The sequence below is a fragment of the Tenebrio molitor genome, chromosome 1 (genome assembly GCF_963966145.1).
Source record: "Tenebrio molitor chromosome 1, icTenMoli1.1, whole genome shotgun sequence".
Classification (NCBI taxonomy): Eukaryota; Metazoa; Arthropoda; class Insecta; order Coleoptera; family Tenebrionidae; genus Tenebrio; species Tenebrio molitor.
This window is the reverse complement of record NC_091046.1, coordinates 21,143,532-21,160,145: the sequence shown is the minus strand read 5'-3', so window position 1 is coordinate 21,160,145 and position 16,614 is coordinate 21,143,532. Positions and strand designations below refer to the sequence as shown.

General features: G+C 38.4%; 1 protein-coding gene across 22 annotated transcripts in view; it reads right to left on the bottom strand.

Moving 5' to 3' along the window:
* Positions 1–16,614, bottom strand: part of Dscam2 (Down syndrome cell adhesion molecule 2) — a 431,544-nt gene that overhangs the window by 385,830 nt on the left and 29,100 nt on the right. The window lies entirely within an intron of this gene.

The window sequence follows — 16,614 nt, the reverse complement described above, 5'->3', positions numbered from 1 at the left end:
CTCTACGGTACGCTGAACGCTCTGAATAAGTCTACGCTCTGGGCTCTGCAGTCCGAAGCGAAGGGACCGAATGCAAAACGCGCCAAATACAAAATACATAATCAAATTAACACATGCAACAGTTATTCTTCGATAATAATTAATTCAATGTAGGTACAAAATAAATATATACAAACATAAAAATACTTTTATACTAAAAAAAATCTAAAATTATCTATTAAAAAAGATTTTGGTTAGTAAAGTATTTGGTGAGGCACTGCCTCCCCTGCCTACCCGGAGAAGCCGCCCCTGGTATTTCCTCGGGTAGGTACTGTTACGATTTAAATCGCCGCGCGCTTGTTAATCTTCGCGAGTTCACTAGAACGTCCTAGAACCCATCGCGACAAAAACGTACACCTAGTTCCGCCGAAAAATCCGCGCAGAGAGGGGGCGAAAGGTATAAATCGTGGGAACCAGCGAAAAAAGGGAAGTTCACGGCTGATTTGCAGTGTAGGTAGAGCCTCGGGAAAGTCAAGGGGATAGTGATCCAGTGATTTCAGCAGGGCTGACGTGGTGACTTAGGGGAGTCCAAAAAGGGGCCGTTGGAGACGATTCGTCCAGGCACCACCGTCCCAATCGCCAAGCGGATCAGCGACTCCACTACGACAGGTCTCAGGACCGAACGCTCAGTGGATCAAGTCCACGTCGGACCCTGTCAGTCAAGGTCGTACAGGAAGGTCCCGGATTTAAACTACAGCCAAGTCTAGGCCATGGCTTCCACACAATCATTTCATATTTTCCATACTGTTTCAGTATTCTCACATTTACTAAATATTTAATGACCGTAAATTGATGCCCTTGCGACGGTTTTTCACTAGGTAAACAAATTTCGCCATTGTTGATCAGAAAAATCAAAAGCTGAAGGAAAGGAGGAAGAGTCAGACGTCCTCATCCTACCCCTCACCGGAGGGCGGTGTAATTGTCTTGCTTCCGTAAAAATGGTTGGTCTTCCTCCCCCTCAATTTTCTTGGTGAAACGCCTAAATCGCGCGACCCGGTGAGGAACCCGGAGTTTCAAGGATTTGCCCGCATATGCTCATGCCGGAACAGGGAAGTCTTGTCGAGTAGATCAGGTTATATTTTGTTATGTTTTTCTATTTCAAAATAAGGGAAGTCAGGTTATTTTGTTGAGTTTGACCAGGTCAGAACAGGGAAGGTTACATTTTGTTAAGTTGTACTAGGTCAGAATTATGTTAAGTTAGTTTCCATTTTGAAATATTCCTTGTCTTGTACGACACCAACTTGTGAATAAAACCTTGTGGCCCAAAATGGGTCAGTGACTGCTCCGGGCTCTCAGGAGGTTTTTCGGGGCAAAGGGGTGGGTTCGTATGTGGGCGGCAGGCAACTATTCGGGAGCCTTGATACCTTGTCCAGCTACCGGGACAAGCGCTCTAGTCTTTAACGTCGGAAGACAAATGAAAAATTTAATTTCGTTTGAAATCAAATAATTTCGTTTATTCTGGTTGTTAAACAGTGATCAAATTAACAAGTTCTCAGGTGTTGTGCACTGGTTCATCGAACTAAAGATGATTTTTGTAAATGATTGAAAATGATATAAACTGAACCAGTTCACAGGAAATCTTAGAAATTAACGCTTATTCTGGTCTTTTAGAAAAGCTTTTCCTTACAGGGACCTTGTAACTTATAATATAACTCTGTTTTGAATAAACTTAATAACTTAATACTTACACCTTACATGTTTCCGAACGTAAAAACAAGGTCTATAAAATTGACTTTTCCGAAATGAAAATGATGTTCAACACGGTGTGTTGAATGATTCTTTAAATGAATTGCAAATTCTGATAAATGATTTGAAAATAACTGAAAATCTTAACACATTGGTAGCAAGGTGTTACCTTGCTCCGACTGCAAGCACCTTGACAATGAAACAATAAGAAAATATGGAAATGATGAAATCGGAAAAATTCCGAGAATCTGAACTATAAATGTTGCGTATATGTGAATATAAAAATATATGAGAATTTACAAATTGTAATATGTGACTATGAAATGCGAAAAATGATATAAAACATGAAAAATGACAAAATGTGAGAATGTTCAAAAAATGAGAAGCGGGAAATTCGAGGCGTCTCGCTCTATTAAAGCCGCGTCATACTAAACGATAACGAAATGAAATTTGGCGACTTATCTGGAGACTTGGGGTCGAATCCTCGAAGGGTGTGTCCTACGGGTCTTTTGCGGCGTGCGGCGACGAACTCAGTTGGGGTCGTCGGGCGATAATTCTTTAATCGGCAGGTGACGATAGCATTGATCTGGACTTGGCGACGTATCCGAAGACAGGCGCAACGATAATCGTGGTTACTCCACGATACGGTACTGGTCTCGACGAAATTGGTCTTACGATATCAAACGTAACATCACAGCGCGTGACCTTGACGTGGCCTCACAAAAAAGGACCAAAAATGAAAGAACGGGAACAAACAACCCCTTTCCGCTGAAAGGGGCGACTTGGCGATAATCTTGAGGAAGGACTTTCCGGTACTCCCTCACGGTACGGTACGGTATTCGAACTGGATCGAACCACCCCTAAAGTGCCCCACATACTGCGTTTTTATTCGACGGTTTTGTTCGACGAACAAGTCTGTTCGAACAAAAACGACGAACACGAGTTGCACACACACTTCAGGTTTATTAAAGGTTTTAATCAGTGAATAAATATCAAGTTGTATTTGTATGCAGTGGATATATTTTCCATAAACACGGAAGACTGCGCAGAGTTCTATAAATTCCAGTAAGAACTTTCTGTTAATGTGGCGAAAATCCGTCATTTTCAAACAATAATTTGTCGCGAAATACGATCGCCAAAATCTGGTTTTATTATTTGGTACTACACCACTGCAAAAACCGACGTTTTTTAAAACCGTTCACCGCACACACTTCAGATTTGCTCGAACTGACAAGTCTGTCGAACAAGTCGACGGACATAATCAGGGTAAACCTAATAATTTTCCTCATTTTTGTTCGCGAGCAAAAACGACAGTTTTCCAGGCACACACTTCAGGTTTGCATCGTTTTTGTTCGAACAGACTTGTTCGTCGAACAAAACCGTCGAACAAAAACGCAGTCTGTGGGGCCCTTAAGGTTACAACTGTAATAAACGGTATTAGTGACGTGAATTCGCTAAAATGCGGTAATTACCTCTCTAGATGCGAGGGGTCACTCGACCACGAAACGACAAAAATTCGCAGGCGCCTCGGCGGCTCTCGAGATTTGGCAGCGCCAAACGGTACACAAAATGGGATCGGCAATCCGCTCTCTTCGATGATCGCGGATTCCGATCACCTCACCCTAAAATTCGCCTTGACGCGACGTGCGGCACAGCCGCCCGCTCGGCGGTCGCCGACCGAGTCCCCGAAAAATTCGTCTTCCGCTGACGATACGTTTTTTGCGATACCCCCGCGTCTAGTAGTTGCGCGACACGAAATGACTGGACCTTATTTTCCGCTACGATAAGGCGTCCCGATGTACGCACGAACAGCGCATCAAAATGACCATTTCCGGCGGTACCTACTACACGTGCGCTCTAAAGTGACAGATGGACGATCATGGCGCCGGTTTGTTTATATTTGATTTCACCGACCGGGAAATTCCAGGATGTTGTTGCGGTAAAGTGTCGGTGAGTCCGCGCGTATTTCACGTTAGATGGTAACAGCCATTTTCCGCAGGATCTCAAAGGTTGGACACACAAGAACAAAGGGAAGAAGGTCGGGGAAAGGAAGAGAAGAAGATAACGTTCCGGCAAGTCACGGGAATGAAAGGGAAGAGGAACTAACTTTGCCGTACGGTTACCTGAGCTGTGAAGAAGAAAAGAGGAATTGGAGGAAAAAGGAAAGAGAAAGAAGAAAAAGGGGAACTATAAATAGATAGGCCGCAACTAAACAGCCCAGAGGCGTGAAGCCACCTCAGCTCTAAATTTTGGGGCCAACGCGTGTTGTTCCAGCCGCCCCGAATGGCTGGCACAGTAACTCTGAAATGAAACCGCAAAAGATTCAACAAAAGAAAACCGAAAGTGAAACGATAAACAAAAAAACTGAAAGCTGAAACAAACAAACAAAACTGAAAGATCTCAAAACGAACGTCCCGAAAAATGTGACGGAAGGTGGGCGCGTCGCGTGGCCATGTGACGTTGTCATCTCTGTCTCTTGCGCTTTCTCTGCTAGCTCCAGGTGTTTGAGCAGCGATGTGATATTCCCGCGAGCAATAGTAGGATCACTTGGGCCTCCTACACCGGCCAAAAAAATTTGTGGCATTTTGACATGCTACAACCGGGCAGTTCTCACCATTTTCAGCCTCAGTCGACGATACTCGTGGTTCCCACTGTAAACCGACGCGAAGCCCACGACAGTCCGGATTTGTTAGCGGTAAAAGGGTTGCCCAGTTTCGGGAGAATAATTTATAACGTAACAGTACTCATAATCATATTCTTCGCGAGCAATTTAACTTTTTGTCATTAGCTAATAGGAGAAAAATTATTATCTTAGTATTCCTTCATAAACTGATTCATTATACGGCGTGATCAAGAATGACTGAATCTGTTGGTAACAATGAAATTTGGCAAATTTGAAATTTACAATCAAAAGTTCATTGTTGTAATAGCATAAACATAACCGTCATAAACAAAAATATTTTTAATGTCGTTTTAAGTTAAAAAAAAACCGGTTAGTGCCAATTACGAAACACCAATACTTTTAAATTGTTTCATTGCCAACAGACTCAGTCATTGTTGATCACACTGTAGAATTGATTATGTTGATCTACTTCAAAGATTATGTTTTTGTATTCCTAAAATTAATAATAGAAACGTTCTGCCTTGGTATAATGCAGTTTGTAATGACACAAGAAATAGTAATTAACGTTATAAGTCCGGGAACTCATAGTTTACAGTAGGAGTGAGACGTTTAAGGACGAAGGAGCCGAGTCTTGAAACTCGAAACGAGTACTGTAGAAAGAGTTCACGGACGAATGTCGTTGCAACGAAGTTACTAGGAAACGCTCCCGGTGGCGGAAAAATTCGGTTCTTTCTCCGAGCCGGGCCAGAAAATTAGCGCGGAGCCGACTACCTCAACCGTGTCCACCGAATCCGCCCCGGAACCCGTGTTTCTTCCGGCCCACAATACCCGGACTCCGCGCTGAACAGAGCTCCCCCTCTCCGCCGCAGCCGCGAGTCGACGGCCGCGCGCAGCCACTGAGTCAACAAAAATACCGCGCAGAGCCTGCAGAAGTGCAGAGCTCATTCCGATTCCGACTCCAAATCCGATTCTCCTAGCACCAGCTCCGAACCAGCTCCAGATACAACCTCCTCTAGTGAGCGAACCAGGTCATCCCGCTCATCCCCTGTTTCCGACCCGTTCGCTCCCCTAGTGAGCAAACCAGGTTATCCCGCTCATCCCCTGTTCCCGGTCCGTTCGCTCCCCTAGTGAGCGAACCAGGCCTACCCTATTCTTCCCGGATCCCGTTACACCCCCGCAACCCCGTTGCACCCCGATCCGCTCTCTCTCTCTTTCTCTCTTTCTCTCTCTCTCTACGCCGCCAAGAGGAAGTGATGTTTCAGGGCCGACCGACGTAAGTACGAACACCCCCTTATCCACCTCGCCGTCGAAGACGTCCCCCAGGTCACGGACACCATCCCCGGAGGATTTCGCCTCCACCAGGTGGTCCCCCTTGTAAATAGTGTAAATAAAGGTTTTGCGACGACTGTTTGTTTGTTTCCCCCCTTACCCCGCACCCTGACAGCTGACCCCTGGACGCCGTCACTCCGCAGAGCTACCCCGACCGTGTGGCGTCCCACCACAGCCGAAAAAAGGGACTGGCGCTCAAGGCATACGGCGACCAACCGGCGTCAAATCCAATCCCGTGACGTCACCACCGGAAGTGATCGTCACATCGTTACGTAGGTATTTTATTTCATCCTCCATCAAATTTCATTTTAAAGAAATATTAAAATCAATTTCAAAATAATTTAACAAATGCTCCAAATCAAGTTACATTTTCGGAACATGAGTAGCAACGGCTGTTTAGCAATTGTTTAATTTGTTGATTTTGTTGAAATAATTTGGTGCGTCAAAATGACATCTCATGCAAATCCTCCAGAAATTGTAAGAAAATTTGAAGAAGCGTGTGTTTAATACCTAGTAAGTCTGGTGAAAGGAATCAAAAACAATTCAGCCTTTTTTGTGAATGGAAAGCAGAAAATAATGTGAAGAAAATTACGGAGGAGGTTATGCTGGCTGGTCTATTTTTTATATGTGGTTTAAATGGTTATATTATTTCATTTGTGAACTAACGTTTTTAGTCTGCGAAAGTAAGTGCCTTTTCTTTGCGGCTGAAATATTAATATTTAAGTTTAATTCTTAATTTGTATTTAGATGTGGTTTTGAATAAAACATTTCTTAAACCTGAATAATTGTTATAGCGATTGTTAATTTTGTGTTTCCAATAGCAACACTTAACCGGCGTAAGACCGTTTTTTGCGTTTTCCCGCACTCAAACTGATGTCGTAAAGTATTGGAATTTGACACAGGATAAAATAATAGTATATTAAAACATAAGTTTTATAAAACTTATATTAAGACACGAGTCAGATTTGCAGCAAGACTGCCGCAGGCAGGAGTACCTGTAAATGACGAGTGCTCTTATGTTTATAAAACGAGTTTTTTATGCTATTTTTTCCAATTTGCGTATTAAATACATGTTTTTTACAAATAAAATGAATTTTGGTAATTTAGGGAATTTTGTGACAGTTGGTGACACATTTCTTTCATGGTTAACATTTAAAGTTGTAGTGACCCAGTTTAAAATTTAAATTTAAATTCCCGGTACCGCTAAGGTCACTAAATCAACACACGACGTGTTAAGGTAGCGCCATTAGTGATTTTATATATCTATCCTTGTCGCACAATAAACTCAATCTGGGGATAAACAAAACAGAGTCACGTTTGAAAACTTTGAAGTGTCACTAAAGAATGTTGTCATTTTGCCAAACTAAATTCCCTGAAACTGATGTCTTCCTCGTCGCACTTACGACATTTGCATTTATTATCTTTGTTCCTCAATAAACTCACGCCAGGAATGTAATAGCGCTACCTTAACACGTAGTGTGTTGATTTAGTGACCTTAGGTACCGCGGCCAAAGCGCGCCAAAGGTGAAGGTACTAGCGGCTAGGCTAGGAACTAAGGGATGGGGTTGACAATCCTGGGGAGAGCGGGGGTGAAGCGGTCTCTCGCGCGCGTGGGTGAAGCGGGTAGTTCACTTCTGTTTGGTTTTTCAAAAAGAATACACCGTGCGAAGAGCGACCCATATTTCGAAATTTGTAAGTTAAACCTGAATCAATTACACTACCGTCCGGAGTAGATATTTTGTGTCCCCATGAGGAATCCGACGTGTTAATCCTCCCCGGGTAATATATCCCACGTTCGTTGTTTTTTGGGACCAGGACCACGTAGTAAGGGTATGTTATGGATATCATTTTGTTGCATACTATTTCTTGCGAGCAGCGCCCATTTGTTCATTTTAAGCGTTATCCCTTAAGTTTCTCCCGGAAGAAGTAATTTTCAGGCAATCCGATAATTTTGAAAATTAGTAGCCGTTGTCCGAATCACGTGCGTCCATTTTTGGTTTTTTTTCTTTCGTTAACATTTTCTAACGGCACTTGATCCGCCATTTTTCGTTTAGCATTGCCAGCGATTATCGTATTCGTTATTTATGTTGCTTACTTATATTTGTGACATTTAAATCGTTTTTTTATCGTTGTTTAACGTTGCGCTTTGTTCTCTTTTATTTTATCATTGTTTAATGTTGCGTTTTGTTTTGTTGAATTTATCATTGTTTAATGTTAAACTTTGTTCTGTTGAATTTTTTTCATCGTTTAATGTTACGCTTTGTTCTATTGAATAAACTCGGGTTTTCTTTGTGTTGTTGCTAAGCACCGCTAGATTTCGGATGAGTTAAAGTTAAAATGTTGTAAATACGATCCTATGGGGGCTAGGTGACATTCAGGAGGTCGGGGGGTTGTTTAGTCAAATTTCTGTAGGGGCGACGGTTATGTAGGGCCGTTAGCGGCTCTGGGATGTTGACGTGAAGCCCCCGTCGCATTTATAGGGATCTCGGGGTTTTGTTAACGGTTGGTTGGGGAAGGTGGAACAGGTCTAGCTCTACGCGACTCTGAGCAGCTCATCGTACAACCCCGCTTATATCACTCGGAATTGGTCGGTAAACAGTAGTCCGACACGCGATACCCCGAGTATCTATAAATGTCGCTTGTTTTCAAGACGATTCAGATTATTCTTTTTCTGAGTCCCTTCGCCGCCGAGAGTTTCTTACCTCCAGCTCTAAGCTCCTGTCGGTGTATCTTAACCGCGTAGTTACTAATTAAACTTGGAATTGTTATAACTCGAATTGTAAAATATGAGTAATACCTGGGATACGGTTTTGGAGAGGATTTTTATCCGTCCCTTTTTGTGATAAACTGCATTATAAATTTGTTACTTGTTTTTTTTGCAACCTTTAACTTGTCATTTTTGTTGTCATACCAGTTCTGTTTGTTTTAAATGTTGCTGTATTAATATTGTTGTTTGTTTTTGTAATGGCCTCAGCTAGTTAATTTATGCTGCTTTTGTGCAATTTATTTAATTTGCGGCGGCGTTAGTGATAAATTTTCTTCAGCATTCATTTTCAAACATCAAAAGCGAAAATAAAAAAATCTGACGTTTTGAATTAATTTTTTTCACAGCCGGCTAAAATTATGCCACATCAAAAATGTCACCAACCACCGCAAAATTCCCTACATTTAACAATTTTATGTTTTATTTGTAAAATGGTATAAAGCGGCAAAATAGAAAAAATAGTATAAAAGATTCGTTGCAGAAGGTCCTTCAAGCACTAATTTCAAATTGGTGCTTGAATAGATGCCTTCTGCAACTTATACAGGGTGTTAGGTAAACGTCCGGCCAAACTTTAACCGCGAGCTACATGTAGAACTCGGAAAAAATATTTAAAAAATTCTATGTCAAAAAATAAATTGACATTTAATTTTTGAGGTACAATTTTTTTTAACTGCTTTTAGTCTTCTACGTTGTCCCACAACCTCGTAGGTAAAATTTCGGCATATTTTAAAAATACACCCTGTATATCATATTTTATAAAACGTACGGCAATGCGAAGTAACCTCTAGGAAATATGCTTTAAAACAAGGAAACCGCATTGGTGTATGTATTATAAAATATGATATATGTACATACAGTGTGTATTTTTAAAATATGCCGAAATTTTACCTACGAGGTTATGGGACAACGTAGAAGACTAAAAGCAGTTAAACAAAATTTTTCCTCAAAAATTAAATGTCAATTTATTTTTTGACAGAATTTTTTAAATATTTTTTCCGAGTTCTACATGAAGCCAGTAGCTCGCGGTTAAAGTTTGGCCGGACGTTTACCTAACACCCTGTATTTTAATATACTGTTCTACTTCGGTGCCACAACGAACATTTTGTGACACCGAAAACGGTTTCACAATGATCAATTTTATAACATCGTTTCTAGTGATTATTGAATGTGGGGTTGGTATTGATAGTAAATTTCAGTGTTAAATGTAATGTCATTTGAACCTGAATCCATGTTTTGGATCAAAATAAACGTTTAAGGGGGTAGATTATACTGTAACAACATTTGGGAGACAATTTCAAATTTAATTTTCATATACCGGGTGTAGAAGGTAGCTCGGTGGCCGCATGGCTGTCGGAGACAGTGCTCCGAGGTCGCGGTCCCGGCGCTAGTGGGTTCGAATCCCACCGAAGGGGGAGGATTTTTTCGAAGGAAGGAACCTCCGCCGGGCCATGGATGTGTGTGTATGTCTATTAGGGGCTGACGGTAGGGTGGTGGAAGGAAGAGCGACACTCTTTCGACCACCACCGCGAGGTCAGCACGGGTTCGAGTCCCGTCGGGAAAAGGCGCCCATGGGTGTATAAGTGTTGTGTATGTCTGTGAATGTGAGGTGGAATGGGCGTGGGTGGCCGGGGAAAGTGCCCCGGAGCCCCGTCGCACCACCTGAAGGGAGGATAGGATAGGCAAAAAGGAATTGAAAGTGAAAAACGGCCGACCGAAAAGGTACCGTAAAAGCCGTGTGGCAAGAAACGGGAAGGCATTAATAAAAAAAATATATATATATACCGGGTGTAGAATTGGTTTACGAGACATAGGATTTTACATGTAAAAATAAAGAGTTTCAATTATTGGCTCCCCTAATAATTTTATGCCAAAATAGTTAAAATGAAAGTTAGAGAAAATTAAAAATACTGGATAATTCCACTCTTTGTTTTTTTCTAACATCTTGTGGTACTGAAAGAAAAGCAAGAAAGGAGTTAACACAAAAATACTAAAAAGTAGCACTAGCCATGAAATTTGACTTTTAACACTTTGGCTACTAGGGGGGTATTTTGAAAAATGTCTGTAATTTTTTTTTCGAAATGCTTCACCAATCTTTACTCACAAACGACGACTATCGAGAATCCCCTTGTAAACTACGAAAATCGTATCCGTACAGGGTTCACAGTGAATCTAATTGAGTCGTGAAATGTGTACCAAATCTGACCACATAGTTTGCATGTAAAGGTCGAGTGTGTACCAAAAATGGTACCTACACATAGTAGCCAAAGTGCTAAAATACTATGTATTTGTCGGATGGTTTCTCTATTATTTAATTGTCTTTTAATTTGCCCTTCAAATGAAATCGTACAAGACTACAGGATAAATGAAAAGGTATCTTCCATTAAATGCTCAAACTTCTCTACAATTCTTCCAATTGTTTCTGTGGCAGGAATTGATCGGTCTGGGAAACCTGAAGCAAATGTTGCTTGGAAGTTGCTTACAAATGATCCTCCATAATAACATTTAAAGAAAGAAATACAATTTCATGCTTAGTAGTACTTTTTACTGTTTTTGTGTCAACTTCTTTCTTGCCTTTCTTTCAGTACCACAAGATGTTAGAAAAAAACTAAGACTGAAATTAGACATTAATTTTAACTAGAGGTCGTCCAGCAGTCGAAATTCGACCGTTTTCATTAAATTTTTAAGTTTGAACGTTACTGAGGTTTTTTTTATCAAAGAGTATACCTCTATAATTATGTCATATAATTTTTTTGAATTTTGTTCTATTATGTCAGCTGCGAGCGTTTACAAATACGTCATTATGTACTAATTTTCGAGTTACATATTTGAAAAATACGAACGATAGGAAAAATGAGGTATAGTTTGGCTACGCCATATTTAAAAAACAATAACGCGTTTTTTGACATTTCCTTGGTTTTTTTTTTAATTTGCCTATTTTTTCAAATTATACAGGTGTCCCAGAACTCGCGGATCAAATTGAAACTGTATATTCCTTGATGGTAATGAAGGTAAAAAACGTTTAGAAAAATATTCAGGGTGCAACAGCTTTTTAGTTATGAATTAATCAAATTGACCAATAGAGCTCGATCTAATTTTCCCTTTATGAGAAAATTGAGTACCTTCCCTCAATTGCTAAGCAACGTATAATTCGATGAATAATAAAATTATTTTCAATATTTGTCTGGTCAACTTGTCGAAACAGACGTCAAAAGTGACAGCTACTTTTGAAATAATCAAAAATGGGAAATTTCGCCAAAGGCAGGGAACAAATGTATAGAATCTAAATCAGGGAACGCAAGAAGTTTCTTTTTCCGGCAATGAATGAGTACACCTCAAAAATCAAGAAGTCGATTTATTACAGTTTTTTCCACATGTAAAGATGCCTTTTTGAAATTTGAGTCTCATATTTTTTATATAGGTTAAGTAAGTTTGACAACATAAAATGTCGCTGATATTTTAGAACACCATAACAGTGTCTGTTTTATCCTCTGCACGGTGCTTCGCGATGTTATAATAGTGGGCTACCCTTCGGATCGACCACCCTTCTTCTAATTTGGAAAGAATGAGCACTTTCGCGTTTTCGGTTAGATCAGGCATTTTGTTTGTCAAAATTGACATTGATCATTGACAAAAAATATAAGTGCATTTCACACTGTAGAAAATTAGGTGTACTCTATAATTTTGAAATTAACTGTAACCTTGAGGGGTATGGGAAATTGACGGGAGGGATATGATGAATTGAACCTTTGTTAATGGAAGGTAAAATGGCGACGTAGCGTCAAGTGAGTAATATTACTACCTTAAAAATCTTAGTAAAAAGTGAAATATGCAGGGCTTGTGAAGTGAATCGGAATCACAAGAAATTTATCCTGACTCCTGTGCATACACTCTGCATCTCCATTATTAGTAAAAATTTAAAGTCAAATTTTATAACTAAATGATGTAGAATGCAACAAATGAAATAAGAAACATGCAAAATAAAAAGAATAATTTATAACAAGTGTTCAAAATGACCACCATTCATCTGAAGGAATAGGCGAGCGTTTTATTAAATTTTCCCTTGCCAGTCTAAGCATATTAGGAATAACAGTAGCCAGTGTTTCGTGAATTTGGTCATTTAGTTCTTCTAAAATATTGATAGGTTCGCGGTAAATATAGTTCTTCAAATATACTTCTTCTACCGTCGTCATCAAAGGACTGAGGAACAGCATCTTCAGTCTCTGGCGTTCTAACTTCTCGCGGGGGACCACCAATTGCTTGTTAGGTAGGCACCAAGGACCCAGTGTCTCGAGCACGGTACACCAACCATAGAAATACGTTATAATTTGGATGTGGCAAACGTCGTGGAAAACGTATTGCATATTCCCTTGCATCCTCACTTGCATTGCGCCGGCACTCTCCATAAATTATGAGCATTTCCGCATACTCTGCAGCTGAATACATGATTTCAATACGAAGTTTGACAATTTCGAATCAAATTATAACTTGACGTTGTCAAAATCTTCACAGTTGCCCAAACATTTACTTAAAATTCCATACCATTCTTACTAGAATTATGTTGCTAGGCAATTCAAACCGTTGGTTAAATTTACGTGAAATTCAAATTAACAGCGTCCTTCTGATTGGTCAACTTTAATTATTCATTACAAAAAATCGGTTATACCCTGTCCTTTTTTTTAAACGCTATTGCTTTCAGTTATCACCAAGGAAAACGCACTGTAAGTTTGATCCGCGAGTTCTGGGACACCCTGTATAAAATTGAAATAAAAAATTAATACTTACAAAAAATGAAAAATAAAATAAAGAACACGTGTTTCGTATTTTTTATACCTATATTTTTTATTGAAACAAAAAAACCTGGCGGTTAAAAAATAAAATGTTGTCCATTGAACTTAAAATAAAATTTCATGGTTTGCTAAATGCGCTTGGCCGTTATATTCGGAAATATAAAATCTCAAACCATTGAATGATCGAACTCTACTTGCTGCGACGTACAATTGAAAACTGGCTGCCTCAATAAAATTGCAATTTTTTCGAATGTTTGTTTTTGAGACTTATTTATTGTCATCGCAAATGCAGCTATAATTGGAAATTGACTTCTTTGAAAATTAAATAGTAAAATAGTACCTGAATATGTTAAATTTATACGTGGAATAAAAATTCTCTTATTGCGTTCGGTTCCAGTTAAAACTTCGCAATCAACAGCATTGCGATGCATAAACTTGATGTGTATCCTTGTTGCATAGACTAAAGCTTCCTTCGTATTTAAGTTTCTGATCAGTAAAACGTCCAATTAACTTTCAATACTAACTTATGTGGTGGCAAATCACTAATAGTCAAAGAATTTTGTATTTCACTCCGAAGAGTTTTTTTTTTTTATTAATAATCTAAATAAACTCCCTCTTAGAGTGGATTTCACTGCGGGAGGGATTAAATCAATTACAAATCATCCACTCCGCATTCGCTCCAAATTCACTCCGCATTTACTCCGCTAATTTTTTACAGTGTATGAACGTAAACAATGAATGTTTTGATATATTTTGTATGTCCCCGAAAAAATTAGATGAGTCCATAACTCCTTTATTTATCGAATGATTTTAATTATTTATACACCAAATTAAATGCCTCTAATAAATTCACATATAGGTCCAAGGGCTTCAGGGCTAAACCGTCAAAATATTTTTTTTCAAATGCAAACACATAATTTTTTTAACACTTCCGATAGAGATTTTTATTCTAAAAAGAACAGTGTATCACAAGTGTACACTTACCTACCCAAAATACAAAAAAAGTAAAAAAATGCTACTATCGTCGATGCTTAAACTGCGCTCTGTACGTGCAATCCCAAATGTTATTAACTTAATTTGGTTAATTTATTACATTGTAACGCAATGAATTTTGATAGCTTCTCGCTTGATGCTCGTCATTTGTTTCAAAATGTAGTGTTTTTTTTTCTTATATGAGGTTACACATGTCATACATTGTTGTTTTCAGAATATAAATCTCTATCAGAATTACAAAAAAAAAGTATGTGTCCGTATTTGAAAAAAATATTTTGACAGTTTAACCTTGAAGCACTTTGGGTTTTATGTAAATTTAGTACGCCATTTTGAAGCTTGTTCACAACCATTTAATTTGGTGTATAAATAATTAAAATCGTCCAATAAATAAGGGAGCTATGGATTTGTCTCTTTTTTTGGGGACGCCCTGTATATTATACATAAATTTTATCTTTCTGCACTCCTTCTCCACATAAACTTTAACTATGCCAAATCTCACACTCCTCTGTGCGCGCAATTTGCTTAAAAAGGGGTACAAAGGTTTTCCTTCACGTATTAATATACAGGGTGGAACAAAAGAATTAAATATTGGCTGTAACTTTTTAATTTGACAATTTATGAAAAAATGTTTAATATAAAAGTTGATTGGTGTATTATCCTGCATCATCTGGTCTTTCTAGTTTGTTCCTATCTTCTTTTGTTTCGCTGCTATGGCAACCAACTTTGGTTTTTTAAATAGCACCCATACATTTTTTTGTGTGATTTTCAAACAAGCGTATCTTTCTGTATTCATAAATACAGTTTTGCCATTATGGGGAAAAAGAATAAAATTTAAAAAAAAAAACAAAGGTGATAAAATTAACTTACTAAGTAATAAATAATAAATAATAAATTTGACAATTTTTGTTGAACGTCATGCATGATAATAAACCAAACAATTTTTGTATTAAACATTTTTTCATAATTTTTCAAATTAAATATAAAAATTGTTTGGTTTATTATCATGCATGACGTTCAACAAAAATTGTCAAATTTTCATGGCATTCTTGATATTGCATTTTATTACTTAGTAAGTTAATTTTATCACCTTTTTTTTTTTTTTTTATTCTTTTTCCCCATAATGGCAAAACTGTATCTATGAATACAGAAAGATACGCTTGTTTGAAAATCACACAAAAAATGTATGGGTGCTATTTAAAAAACCAAAGTTGGTTGCCATAGCAGCGAAACAAAAGAAGATAGGAACAAACTAGAAAGACCAGATGATGCAGGATAATACACCAATCAACTTTTATACTAAACATTTTTTTATAAATTGTCAAATTAAAAAGTTACAGTCAATATTTGATACTTTTGTTCCAGCCTGTATGTATAGATTCTCTCCAACTTTCATTTTAACTATTTTGCCGTAAAATTATTAGGGGAGCCAATAATTGAAACTCTTTATTTTTACATGTAAAATCCTATGTCTCGTAAACCAATTCTACACCCGGTATAATATACCAAGGGACAGATATATTGCCGGAAATTTTTTCGAGCAGTCCTGAGGCACGAGTGTTTGTAGCAAGAAAATTACACGAGGGCGCTAGCCCGAGGGTAATTTTGAGCGACAAACACGAGTGTTGGACTGCAAGAAAAAATTTCTGTCGATATACAGGGTGTTTCTGAAATAAGTACATTAATTTTAACTGGTAATAGAACTCATCAAAAGGAACAACTTTTCTCTCTGCCATTTTGGCGATAAACGTTGCGTAGTGGCTTAAAAAAATAGGAAAGATTTTTTTAGAAAGATTATACTATACGTGTTATATTTACATTGTTCATTTGGTCGTAAAAAAATTATGGTATGCAAATCGTTTATAACAGGACCTTCTAAATAGTCGAGACTCTTGGCTCTCTCCGGCCTGTTCATTTGCCAGTTTTCGGCGTTCGCCGTTTGGCGCTACTTTGCAGGCGCCGAAATTGGCGCGAAACGTTAAATGTCGAAAAGATAACATGTAAAATGCTATTGGGACGCGTGTAAGGATTATAAAAAGACAAAAACATTCAATGAATTGGCTTCAGAAAGTTTAAATATTTGCCCAGGTAGGGATTTCAAAAATCTTTTAATCAGTAATAGACTTGCAATAATTTAAAATGTATTTTAAAAATATTCTTCACTAACATAATGTTGTAGGCAAGCCTTTCCAATAGTGCTGCTAATGTACCGATCCCGACTGAAATATTCTCTGTCACCGCAAACACTCCTTTGCCTGCTTAAATCTTCATTTTCTTTTCCTTCGTCTACTTCTAATGTTGTCGGTATTATAGCAAGTACTGAATTTCGTGAAATAATTAAATTCATACTCACATCTCCATAAATTTCGTTGTGTTGTATTTAAGAATATGTATAT